General features: G+C 58.2%; 1 protein-coding gene across 12 annotated transcripts in view; it reads left to right on the top strand.

Moving 5' to 3' along the window:
• Positions 1–12,982, top strand: part of MYT1L (myelin transcription factor 1 like) — a 390,720-nt gene that overhangs the window by 248,131 nt on the left and 129,607 nt on the right. For 11 of the 12 annotated variants that reach the window (XM_059405073.1, XM_059405070.1, XM_059405071.1 and 8 more), the window contains exon 5: positions 821–977. The exons of the other annotated variant lie outside the window; for it this stretch is intronic. The gene's annotated coding sequence lies outside the window, so the exon portion shown is untranslated. The remainder of the gene's footprint in view (positions 1–820; positions 978–12,982) is intronic. 12 annotated transcript variants of the gene reach the window in all.

Here is a 12,982-nt window from a genome sequence, read left to right as displayed (position 1 = left end):
CTTGTGTCCTCGGACTGAGGGCGAGCTCGAGCTCGTAGTAATTACTAAATCCCAAGGAGGAGGTAGTGAGAAGTTCTCCTGGTTTTTTGTTTGTTTGTTTGTTTTAATCAAAGTTCTCCTGTTTTAAGTGGCAATGTTGAAGAAGACAACTTTGTCCTCTTTCTGGGAAGATGATTTTAAAGCCTCTGTGGTCTGTGCCGTTGTGGTCTTGGCAGACACACGTGTTTGGTCACTCGCGGCCTGTGTGGGTGGTGTCACTCCTTGGGAAGATGAAGTCGACCCAGAAATGATTTACAGCTCAGTCCCCAAGGCTCGACAGAGCAGACAGGGCCGGCCGGTTCTCGGACCACAGGAAGGGCTTGTGGAGTGGGGAGGAAATTGGCCCCGGTGACCCCCTGGTTTCTCACCGAGCTCAGCTGTCCGTGGGAACCTGTTCCGACACGAGAGTCACTCGCGGTGTTACGTCTGTCGAGCTGCTTAAATGAATCGTTCGTGTGACCTTGTTATTCTGCAAGGAGCCTGGAGGGATTCTGGACCTGAGAACAGGGGTTCTAGAACCTTCTTCGGTCCAGCCGAGCCCACTCTGCAGACGGGGTTGGTCCCTGACTGCACCACCTGGGAAGATCCCTGGGGAGAACCTTCCTCAGAGCCAAAGCAGAGGACCCAAGTTTGTGAGAACGCTTCCCAGGGGAGCCTTGTCCACAGGACGGAGGATGCCTGGACCCTGGCGGCTGCCACGGGGTTCCCGCCCGCGGCTGCCATCTCCCCTCACGTGCCGGTGAAATCATAGGCGCTTTACGCTGTGGTTCGTGTTTTGCAGATGGAGAAATGGAGGCACAGGGAGATTAAGTAACTTCGCCTCAGTCCCCAGCTGGGGAGGACCAGGAAGAGAACATAGAGGGACCCTGACTCCGGGCCCGTGTCCTGCCCACGGAGCCACGCTGCCTCCCTTCCTAGGAGAGAAGACGCCCCACAAGGTACAGTGTGGCCCCTTCACCCTGGTGGCATGAGGTCCGCACCAGGCGGGCAGCCCCGTCCACACCGGGAGAACTCACCCTGGTGGCTCGTGGTCCACGTGGGGCGGGACAGCCCCGTCCACACCAGGGGCACTACTGACCAGGGTGAGACGTGGCCTGGACCACTACTGTCAGTAAAACCTCCTCCAGGGTGGGAGCTCTCACCCCTCCCAGACCCCGCTGTTCCTCACCCGCCGTCTTCCCTGCGCCGGCCCGAGAGTGCGTCTGTTTCTCCTCCCGCCGCCCCACCCGCCTGCCCGCTTCTCCTGTCCACTGCCCGTCCCCCTCCGCGGGGCAGAGCCACCCTGTCCTGGGCTTGACAAAAGAAAGACACTTTCTTCACCCCCAGAAGCTGTTCCGGGACCCCCCCTTCCTCGCTGCCTGTCCAGTGGAGCCTGTGGAAAGCAGGCTGCAGTCCCGGCTGCCCTGAAGCTCTGCTCTCAGATCCCACACTGACCTCACGAGCACCGGCTCCAGGGGTGTTGGGGCGGGAGGGGCTTCAAGCACCAAGCGGGCCCACACCCCCGCATCTGTGCACGGAACTTCCGTGGACAGACCCCAGCAGCGCGGTGCTGCCCAAGCTCGTCCACTCCCTAGGGGGTTGAGGTGGGGACCAGTGAACTGCCCTCAGGGCTCCCCCCAGAACTCTGTGGTCAGAACGAAGTGTGCCTTCCTCCCCCACACACCCCTCTAGAACTTTCTCTCTTGCTTTCTGCCACATGCTGTTTCTTTCTGTCCCTTCCCAACACTCGGAGAGCCGCATCATCTTCGGTCGCCGTGTGGTATCCCACACCTGCCCCCTGAGAGCCCAGACGTGGCGTGGGTCTCATGGGTGGCAGAGTTCTTCCCTTGAGGAGGAACCCTGACCCGCATGTGGTGTCCACCAGGGACAGCCTAGTGAGGGTAAAATGACAGCGGCCACGCAGCTGAGGTCACGAGACAGTGAGGGCCAGCACGCCGTGCTGCACAGTCTTACCATCCCCCGGGCGTTAGGAGCTCATCCGCCCACCTGGCCCCCCCCGGGCCCAGTGGGGACCCTGTCCTGCCTGTGTCCTTTCTAGCAAACTGAGGCTCAAAGAGACGCAGTAAATGGAATGTCTCCCATTGAATCATTTCTGAAACACTTTAATTTCTGAACATTTCCTCCAAAATTGTATGGTTCCTCTTCCCCTGAGCACAGACACACCTCCCACATAGACAGAAACTTCTCTAATTTGTCTTTTCTATTTTTGCTTTGTTCTCTTCTTAAAAAAAAAAAAAAAAAAAAAACCAACAACAACAACAACTACAAGGAAAACGAACTTTTAAAGAAAAACTGGATTTTAAGTGTACAAGTTCCCAATCATACAATAAATAAGTCACAGGGATGAAAGGTTCTGCTTAGGCAACGTGGTCCGAAGGACGGAAGCTTCTCGTGGCGACGGACGGCGACCGCGCACCCAGGAGTCTTTCGCATCGGGCCGCCGTGTCCCGCTCCCGGAACAGTTTTGTCTGTTGAATATACTTCAACTTAAGAAGATGAACTGGCTTAGAAAGTTACAAATTAGAAAACCACCAGGATCATTTGAAATCCTGATACAAATGGACCCTTGTATTACTATTTCTCTAGATTAAAACGTATTTGAATTTTATTTTTTGTGTTTTATCACAATTTCAGTTGGGGGTTGCCGAAGGGAAGTCAAACGCGGCCTCTGTAATGAGTGCAGGACGGTAATTATTTCTTCTAGAAGCTGTTTAGTCACGTGCGGATTGTACATCCTTCTAAAGGGTCGTGTGGTCTCTCACCACGCGGCGGCCTGAGGGGGTGAGGGGGGCTGAGCAGGTGCTCCCAGAGAAGGGCTGCGCTTGTCGGCGGGCTTGCGCGTGGCAGAGGGTGTGGAGTGGACGCCGCGTGAGGCTGCACCGCAGCCCGGGGGAGGACGGGCCGCTGAGGAGGGGGCCTGGGTGCCCCTGAGAGGGCCCAGGGGACCGGGGCACTGGCGTGAGGGCGGTGAGCCCCCAGGAAACCACAACCAAGCCCTAGAGCCCGGCGGCTCTTTCCGAGAGACCGGCGGGGTCACGTGCGTCCTTTCACACGCGTGGGGGGACACGCCCAGCGAGGTGGGCAGAGCTGGACGCCGCAGGTGCACGAGGAGCTACTGCAGATCCACGGGGATGTTTTCAAAATAGGCGAAGGGTGAGCAAGAGATACAGAACCAGAAGCAGAAAGCAGGAGGCGCCGGCGGGGGAAGGCGCCGAGCCTCCTCGGTGGCCGGGGAAGGGGAACGTGGGCGGCGATGAGACGCGACGCTTCACTCGGCGGAGACGAGGCCCGGGCTCCGCGGCTGGTCGGCGGTGGGGAAACGGGGACGGTCGCGCGTGTCTGGACAGCACGTGGATCTGCGCATCTTCTGGGAGGACTGACGCTGTCCTCTTAGAAAACCATGTTACGGAAACCCACAGAAGATGCGCGGGGCGTTCCGTGCGCTTCTCTTTATAGCAGAATAAACCGTACGATGCCGAGTGAGGGAACTTCGGGGTGGATGGCAGATTCGGCACAGGACACTCGTGCCGGGAAATTCGACCCAGCATCCGGAAGCACGAGCTGAACCCACTGGCCTTGGCCGGGAGCGAGCCGGAGTTTTCGGGAGTGAAAGAAGCAAGCGCGAGTGTGTGTAGTGTGGGGTCCGCGCGTGGAGGCCGTGGGACACGCTCTGCGTTCAGGAAGCCCCAGGCGCAGAGAGCGCCACCGGCCGCGGAGCTGGTGGGGGACGGAGGGCTCCGCACGCCTTTACCCCCCGCTGCACTCCGGAGGCGTCCCCATGTGTCCCCTCTGCTGATCTCCAGCCTGGTCCCTAGGAGAAACCGGGAAGAGAGGCAGACGCCGCTGCTGACTGAGGCAAGGGAGCGCGTCCACAGGGAAGCCTCGTGGGTTCTCAAGCTGGGGAGGCCACGCGGGAGGCGGGAGGACGGCGTCCCGGGACGGCGCGATGGAAAGGGTCCGGCGTCGACAAGCTTATCCCCGTGACGACCCCGAATCGTCAGGGTTTGAGCTCGTGCCGCACCCATGCGGGGGAAGGCCTGGCGGTGGAAACCAGAACGTGAGGAGTGATTTGACGGAGGAACAGAAAGACGGAAGTCAGTGTGACCTTAAGGTTTCCAGCTGGAGGGACGATCGCTCCATTTATTCCATAAATCGCAGCTGGGACTGATGCCAGGACGTGACAAGGACCCTGCTCTTGTGGTCTTGCCACACAAGGAGGAGAACAGCACCCGCCGACCCACCAGCGGCTGAGAGAGCCCCACGCAGTGCTGAGGAGGGGAGCGGCGAGGGGCTGGACGCAGGACAGGGAGGGGGGACGCGGCGGCTCGGGAGCCCCTGTGCGGGACGGAGAGGCTGACCGCGGCTCTCGGATGGGCCCGCTGCGGTGGAGGCCCCTGCACGTGCCGTCCAGGCTCCTAGAGGCCGCGGTCAGAGCACTGCGGGTGCATCCTCGGGGTGTGGCTTGGGGACGGAGCCCTGCAGGGGTCTGGGAGGCCGAGGCTGGCAGGAGGCCAGCAAGAGCAGCAAGTGCTCTCCTGAAGGATGAGGATCCGTGAGACGGTGGGGCTCTAGGACGCCATCCCGCTGACCTCTGCGGTGTTACCCGGCAGGATGCACCCGCCTGACAGGTCTCGTTACACAGTGTGGCAGCAAAAGAAGGAGAGAGAGGGCGAGTGCTAAAGTCAACGGACTCCAAGGGCAGACGGACCTGAGCTGAATGGAAAGCAGAAGAGCCAACTGAGAGGAGCAGATGGAACATTCTAGAAAGGAGGGCGTGGGGAGGAACAAGCCCCCACAATCCCTTCCCCTGCTCCCCAACACCAGGGATGGTGGAGGTGGTGCCATTGATGGTGTGGCCTAGGGCCGGGAACAGTCTAGGAGCCCAGCCCTGCGACTGCCTGGATGGGTGACGCCGGCTCGGCTCTCCCGCCTCTGGAAGTCCTGGCCCTTGCCATCTCCCAGTCACACCAGCCGCTACCAGGCAGGGGCCAGAGGACGCAGGGAGCCTGTGTGGCACAGCCCCCGGCCTACGGTCAAGATGTGGGGGTGGCCAGAAGAGTCCTGAAGGCAGGCTGGCAGACACCAGGCAAGCATGGGACACCCCCTCATTTAGGAGCAGAGACGCGAGTCAGAGGAGAGGGGTGGCGACGGGGTCTCCTGACGGGAGGACCGGCCTAGCTAGATCTACGACAGCCTGCGCTCCTGGATTTGCTGCTCTCCCTGCCCTAAGACCGAGCAGCATGTGGAAGGGACGCAGTGACCGCCATGCTCTGCCTGAGATGCAGCGCTGGATGCCCAGAGCCCAGGACGCCCGAAGCCCTGGACGGCTGGAGTCCCGGATGCCTAGAGCCCTGGACACCCAGAGCCCTGGACAGCCGGAACCCTGGATGCCCGGAGCCCGGGACTTTGTGTGAACCCCGCACAACGTGCTCGGCTGACCAGATGACGCCTGGCCCTTCCCACTCATGCTCTTTGGCTCCGTGGAATGAGTCTTCCCAGAATGCTGGCAAAGCCGTTTTCTCCTTCGATCTCCCAATGTCCCCAGGACCCACATGGCTGCTGTGACCCACACACTTAGAATTTAGAGCCTGGGCATGCGCCCGGTTAGCTCTGTGTCCAAGGTCGTGCAGCTGCAGAGACAGAGGAGGACTCTGGCACAGGGGGTCAGCGCCAGGTCCCGTGCCTGCCCACGGCTCTGCGCTGCCTTCCTAACCCCACATGACTGTGTCAGCATCTCGCGCTTGGTCTCGTAGCACAAGATTTTGTCATGTGTCTGTCCTCTCAGCGATTTGCCAGTTATTTAAGGTCTTTCATTTACAAGAAATGGCACACACCTAGAGGAACCACTGTTCAGTCTGTAAGTGTTTGTGAGTCTGTTAACAGCCGCCCGACGGGAGGAGTGAGGGCCCCTGCCCACGGGTGGCCAGGAGGGCACCGTGAACTCCCCGCAGCAGCAAGGGGACAGGAGGGACAGGGTGGGACCGGCTGCGACCCGGCAGGAGGCTGGCGTTACAGGCGCCCCACGGGCTGAGATGGACAGTTTGATTTCAGATCATAATTGTCTGAAAAACCACCAGCTCCAAGTCCCTCAAATGACCCCCACGGTCTTTTTTGAAATGCATTCCCTACTGAGCATTTGTGAACAGCCCCTTCCCTTGTAGGAATAGCCCCTTCTAGACAATGTTCCGCTTTTTTTACTCCTTTTCTTTGTTCTGTAGAACTTCTTTCCATATTTCCAGAAAGGTTGCCCCGTAGCCACCTGACTTTAAGGGAACTGTGATATTTCTACTCAGCGCAGTGTGCCCTGTGGTCATCAGGCAGTGCTCTGGGACAGGTGCCGTGCGAGGGGCCAGGAACATGAGGATGGCCTCATTCCCACCCCAGACCGCCTGCGCTGACCTGATGGGCCGGGTCTCCCCTGCCTGCCTCTCCTGGAGCCCTGGGAGCCCCAGACAGCCAGCCTTGTATGGGATGAGCCGTGTCCTGGATTACTGAAAACGTTTAGCTGGATTGGGGGAGCTCAAGGCCCCCAAGGCGCACACACACCCACGCCCGTACCCCCCCACACACAAATGTGCATATTTTAGGTTTTGTAGCTACGATTGAGCTCGTGGCCCCAACAGTTTTCACGGAGACTCTGCTCCTGGGCTGTGCGTCATTGCCCTGGTCTGGGTCCACAGAGGCCACGGAAGTGCTGGTGTTAGGAGAGGTGATGGCAAACACGGCCCAACACCCGCCCTGTGTCACGAGGGATGTGTGCGCCCAGAGCGTGGGTATCGTGAGCATCTCTGCTCTCCGTGCCTTTGGGGAACCTCACCTGGGAAATGGGGGAAGGAGGATTTTCTCCCGCAGCAGGCACGGCGCGCGGCTCCCTCGTGGGATGCCTTTATCCCAGCTGCTCAGCTGCCCAGGGAGGTAAGCAGGAACTTCACAGAAGAGAGAAGCACGCTCCGCGAACAGGACTCTGCCAAGCTTCTCACGGTTAGTAAACGCGGAGCTTCTCACGGTCAGTAAACACGGAGCATCTCACGGTGAGTAAATGTGGAGCCGTCATACCGCTGCCCCCCTGCCTCCGAGATGCCTCGGAGACGAGCAGGGACCGCTGCTGACACAGGAGGCCCTGACGTGGCCGGCCCTCCCATCCGGGCAGTGGGCAGGCTTCAGGAACCGTGCTTCCTGTCTACTGCAGGAGAGGCAGACCCACCGATGTTCAGAAGACCCTCGTGCCACGTGTACCCCCCCGACCCACGCTCCTGGGTCAGGCCCTGCCGTGTGACGGCACTGGGAGGCCCTGGCAGTGCCCGTGCCTGGAGGGGAGGGCCGAAGCGGAAACAAGCAGCCAAGACAGGCTGTGAGTCCTACGAAAAGCACCACAACATCTGTGCACGCTAGTTTGCAATAACTTACAGAAAAAACAAGGGGAACTTAAAGAAAAGTGACTCCAGGAAGAGGAGTGGAGAGAAAACTGAATTATTAAACTTGGAGCCAAAGTTCCTGAGCCGGAGACCCAGCTGGCCACCGGAGGGGCCGGGCAGGCTGAGGTTCAGCTGCCGCAGGTGCCACAGGCCCTGCTCCATGGCCTACAGAAGCGTGTGTCCTCAGCCCAGTCCTGAGAGCCAGGATGGGCAGTGCATTCTACAGATTTCCATGAGATCCTACCATGGCCATGACTCTTCCAGGCCCTGGGACGTAGATGTGCTGCCTTACTTTCCTCAGACTCAGGTATGCCCGAGGGCAGAGACCGCCAGGCAGGAGCAGGACAGTTGGGCAGCTCACACACGGGCACCCAGCCCTCCCAGGCCCAGCCCAACGGAGCTGCCACTGCAGAGAGAAACAGCCCATGCCTGGTGGTGGGCCACACCATAGCAGGGAACGTGCTGGAAGAGGCATGGAGGCCGTGGTGGCTGTCATGTGGGAATGCCGTCTCTCTAGCCGCTGGGCAGGGTTTCCAGACCCTCCTATTTTTCCAGAAAAATCAGGAATCCAGATTTGGATATAAAGTCTCCAGATTTTTAGGTATTAGTTTGATGTGTTAAGTGCTGGGAACCTTGCAGAGCAGTACGGGGCCCGCCTCCTGATTCTCAGGCTGTAAGGTTCATGCTCTCTGTCCTAAAATCTGACTCTTGGCATTTTCCTTCCAGAACTTGCTGGCAGGACACAGTGGTCAGCAATAATAGAAACCAACTCAAATTCACAAATCCAGTTTCCAACACAGATACGGGCTTCTGTTCTTTTTCATTTGGGGCCAAAAGAGCAATAGTTTTTGCCAAAAAATAGTACTTAAAAATAAAATTAAAAACTAGTATTTGTAGGGCCCCGGATTTGACATTTCGACTCAACCTCTGGAAACAGGCATGCTCCTGCTAGCTATTCTGCTCGTGAGAGGGAAGAACCTCGCTGGGCCGCGAGCACCATAGTGAAACACGAGCTAAGCTCCGGCGTCGTTGGCTGGGAGGGAGCTCCCAGAGCTGGGCACCCCTGCGCTCCCAGGGGCCTCCCGCGCCCGCAGCCACCAGCCGAGACACACCTGCTGCTCTGCCCCCGGAGCCGGCCCTCGGGGCTGTCGGGCCTCGCCACCGTGGTGACGGATGATAGGAACTGGGAAGCAGACTTTTTACAGATAAAAAATTGCAAGTCACCCAATAAGAGTGACATCCAACACGAGTTATTTGTTAAAAGCCACTGCCTTTAGCTCCCTGGAGTCACCTAGAAACCTTCAAAATTTGGGTTTGTTTCAAATGCTCCACTAGGGTCACTGGCCCCCACGTGGCTGAGAGGAAGTGTCGTTTGGCCAAGGACAACCTGGACTCCTGACAAGCTGACCCCCAGCCTTGGAGGCTGTAAAAGTCTCCTCGGAGCCTTCAGCTTCCTGCCGACAGGAAGTCCAGTCCGTGTGCACACAGAGCTCCGTGGACACAGCCAGCACCCCCACCTGCAGCACAGTGCGTGTGCACACACAGCTCCATGGCCATGGCAGCACCCCTCGTGGTGCCCTGTGCACTTGTAGCGAAGCAGAGGAGTCTCTGGCCTCATGGCGGGGGCACAGATATTTCTTTGCTCAGCTCTTTATTTGTATTGCAGAAGGTTTAAAGCTATAATCAAATTATTAATAAACGGTAATTAAATCGCACTGGCAAAGCGAAGCGTTAGCTCCCTGTAACTCCTTCCTTCGTTCAATAATTTGCTTTTACCGAAACGTAGAGGTGCTGTTAGCCTGCGAGCCTTTCTGCCACGTGTCCACGTGCCTCCAGGCTAAGACTGCTCTTTCTCGCCGGTCCCCTCTGTCAGCTGTCGGAGGGCTAGGGGGAGCTCTCTGGCCTCTGCCAGGCCCAGCCCTGTCCCCCGACACATGAACTCCCGGAGTTCATCTGCAATGCCCAGGGCTTGGCATGGGGCCCTCTGTGCAGGCGCCAGTACACAGCACCCCTGCACCATCCTCGCACAATTTCTGGGTCGAGATGACACGTTTCCCCTTGGGGGCTCCTGTTCAGGACATTTTTATTGCCAGCCATCATGGCAATGATTGCTCGTTTCTTAGGATTTTGCTTAGGCCTTGTTGCATTACTTTTATTTTTATTATTTTAAAAGATATATCTGTGTTCGAGAGAGACAGGAGAGAGTGAGCGAGAGCAGGGGATGGGCAGAGGGAGAGACAGGCTCAAGCGGGCTCCCTGCTGAGCACAGTCACCCTGTGGTCAGGGCCTGAGCCGAAATCAAGGGTCGGACACTCCACCGACCACGCCACCCAGGCGCCCGGCATAACGTTGTGTTATTTTTCACATATTAAGTCCCAAACTAGGTGCAGACATGGATTAAGGGTGTGGCCCATGCTGCCCGCAGGATTTCCTTCTGGGGTTCCCCAGTGTTATCACCCAGGGCCACAGTTTCGAGCCCTGAGAGCAAGCGTGCGTCCCACGTTTCCAAGGCTGCTCTGACTGGAGCTGTCCCAGCTCCATGTGCCAGAAAAGACCCTGGATGTCCGAGAAGGTCCAAGAATCCAGCTTTGAAGTCTTGACTCTCAGACCGCTCTTGTCCTTCAGGAGATGGCATGAATGTCACTTGTGAGGCCACAAATCTACACTTTTTCTTTTGAAGATGTGGCCCCTCCTCCCACAGCACTCAAGCGGCCTCTGCCTGCATGGCCCGGGTGCGCCCAGCACCGGGTGGTGAGGACAGGACTCCCGGAGTTCTCGCAACACCAAGCAGAACACGGGCCACCGTCAGAGACACCCTGTCTTGTCCCGGCTTCCGCGTCCTCCCACTCACAGCAAAGCATCCACGCCTACAGCGGCCGCTGCGAGCCTCCATCTGGGGACCAACTAGCAGAGGCCGTCAGTGGGGACAGGAGTCTGAGGGCAGCATGACACTTTACCATCAAAACTTGACTTGCTTTTGTGCATGAACATCTACGTTTCTAGGGCCTGATGACAGGGAACCGGCAAAGAGAGCAAGGCTGCTGCTTCCCTGCCCCGTGGCCATGGTGATGGTCGGTTTCACGGAGCCACGTTTTGGTAATGACATTCTGAATTTTTTTGTGCACCACCTGCTTAAACTCAATAACAAGTTCACACCATAATGAGTCCCCAAATCTTCTCATTCTAGTGAGCTTCAGATAGGCTCATTTCTATGATATCCTGCGTCCCCGCAGTGGGGGACGTGTCCTGGACACGGGTCCTGCAGAGCTGGGCTCCCTTCTGGGTCACTGTGCCACACTCTGCGCTGTGGCCCCAGGCAGAGGGGCTTCGCCGCACCTGCACTTTCTCCTCTGCTCACACCCGTCCTATTTCCCATTTCCTCTCTCCTGCACCAATGGCGCCAGGCTTCCACTCTCCGAGCACGTGGCCTAAGGTGATGGGGTGATGAGGCCATGCTGAGGCCTTCTGCTGAGGACGGCTTCACTGGTTGCCAGTCTTCGCTGAGAAAGTTCGGGAAGGAAAAGGAAAAGTGGGAGCAGACGAGCCAAGGCTCTTCCCCTGACTTACCTGTCCTACCTTTCCTCATTTCCATCCTGCAAGGTTGAACAGCGGCCTCGGAGATAGCCACAAACCAGGCGCGTGACCCGTCCGTCTCTCCTAACTTGGCAACTTCTTCACAACATGCCGTCCTGTCACTTACTATAAACACTGGACAGAACTCCTGAAATTTAATGTATTTGCACTTCATTAAATTCACTAAAGCCAGGACGCTTTGTCACATCGGGGGAAACGAGTTTCCATTGCTGTAGAACCTCTTCAAGGCGACAAGAACGTGGACTGATTCTTGCTGATCTTTACAGACGGTATTTTAGGAACAGAGACGTCCCTGAGTGTGTGGGGGGACTTGGAGGGAAGGATCAAACACGGGTGCATGGTCTGATCTGCCTGGGTCTGGCGGACGCTCTGGCTTCTCTGACCCCCTCGCGAGTCACTCGTCTTAGTCAACGAGCTCCACCTCCTGCTCGCGCACAGCCCAGTCCTCCCGGCGGTGCTAATGAGTGAGACGACCCGGTGCCAAGCGGCAGGAAGTGAAAGGTGGGGTCTGGCTAATTGACAAAACAGGTAATTGCTTCCCGAATAACGGAGGGGCAGCTCCGGGGCAGAGCCCCCGGGCTCAGCCGTGTCCTGTCCGAGCCCCGCACCGGGGGACCCTGCCCGAGGGGGCGGGCTGCCGGTGTGCAGCGTGCAGGGGGGCTGTCAGTGGACTCCCGCAGAGCCGGGACCCCCGGCGCCCTTCCCCGAGGCTCGCTACTGTGGCCCGAAGAGCTGTTTGCGGCCGGGAAGCGGCCTCCAAGCGCAGACAGAACGTTAACGGACGTCTGAGTTGTTGCCGTAGTTAATATCCCGTTGTCCTCATGAGGCCTCAGCCCGAAGGAAGCGTGCGCTTGGGGTGGCGCCGGGGGAAAGTTACACACTCGGCCCCGACTGCGAGTGCAAACCGTCCGTGTTGTAAAATAGCTTCAGTCATCTTGGTGACTTCTGTTGGTTCTAAAGCAAACGTCTGACATTTTCCTTTAGGTGTAAAACCCCTTCTGGTTCCGAAGAGAAGCCTCTCGTTATCCTAAACACAGGCACCAGACTGCGGACGCAAGTGCTCTCGGCCGGCGGGAGGGCTCGCTGTCTCAGTGTGGTCTCCTGGCCAGGTGTGTCACCCGAGCCGTGACAGCAGCGTCCACGGCCTCTGGCCCCGGGAAACGCAAACGTGTTTACGCCCTCATGGTGTCGTCCCCGGAGCTCCTGCCCGGGTCTCAGGGCCCCAGAAGAACAGTCTCCAGAGCACAGTTCCCGGGACATGTCCGAGGGCGGCCGCTTGTGGAGGGATAGCCATGGGACCACAGAAGCCCACCTTTGGGGGTGGCGGGCAGGCCCGGGGTCCCTGAAGAGGGTGACGTGTGGACGAGCGCGTGGGGTCGGGCGACCTTCGACCACACACTGGTCGGTGTACACGTCGGGGATGGAAACGCTCCTTCAGCTCTGGTGATGACTTCCACGCTTTCCGCTTCATCTGAGCCCGCCGGCGTCCGCACCCCGAAACACTGAGTCAACACGAAACGTAAAACACTTCGAGCTCTTCCGTTTTGAGTTCCTTGGCAGACGGAGAAAGAAAACCCCATTCGCTCCGTGTCTCCGGTGCACGGGGTGTGGTGCAGGACTCTCTTACGAAGTACGAGGAACCCACACACAGAGCAGAACACGTTCAAGAGGCTGAAACCTCATGCAGGATGAGCCCGGAACCGGCAAGGACGGGAGTGGCCGGAGGGGCCCGCCGCAGTCCCGGCTCCGGCGAGCGCACCCCAGGAAGGCTGTTGCAGGGTGCCAGGGAAGGAGTTCAGGTTTTAGTGAGTGGTTAGTGGCAGAGGTAACTGTATCTGGAAGGAGATAAGATTGTCCTTCTATATGTAAAAAAGGGGGTTAAAAATTGAAACATACAACATAATTCTTACACAACCGTCTGAGCAATGAGCTAA

The sequence above is a fragment of the Mustela nigripes genome, chromosome 7, assembly GCF_022355385.1.
Source record: "Mustela nigripes isolate SB6536 chromosome 7, MUSNIG.SB6536, whole genome shotgun sequence".
Taxonomy (NCBI): Eukaryota; Metazoa; Chordata; class Mammalia; order Carnivora; family Mustelidae; genus Mustela; species Mustela nigripes.
Note: the sequence above shows the minus strand (reverse complement) of the source record. Positions and strands in the feature narration are given on the sequence as shown.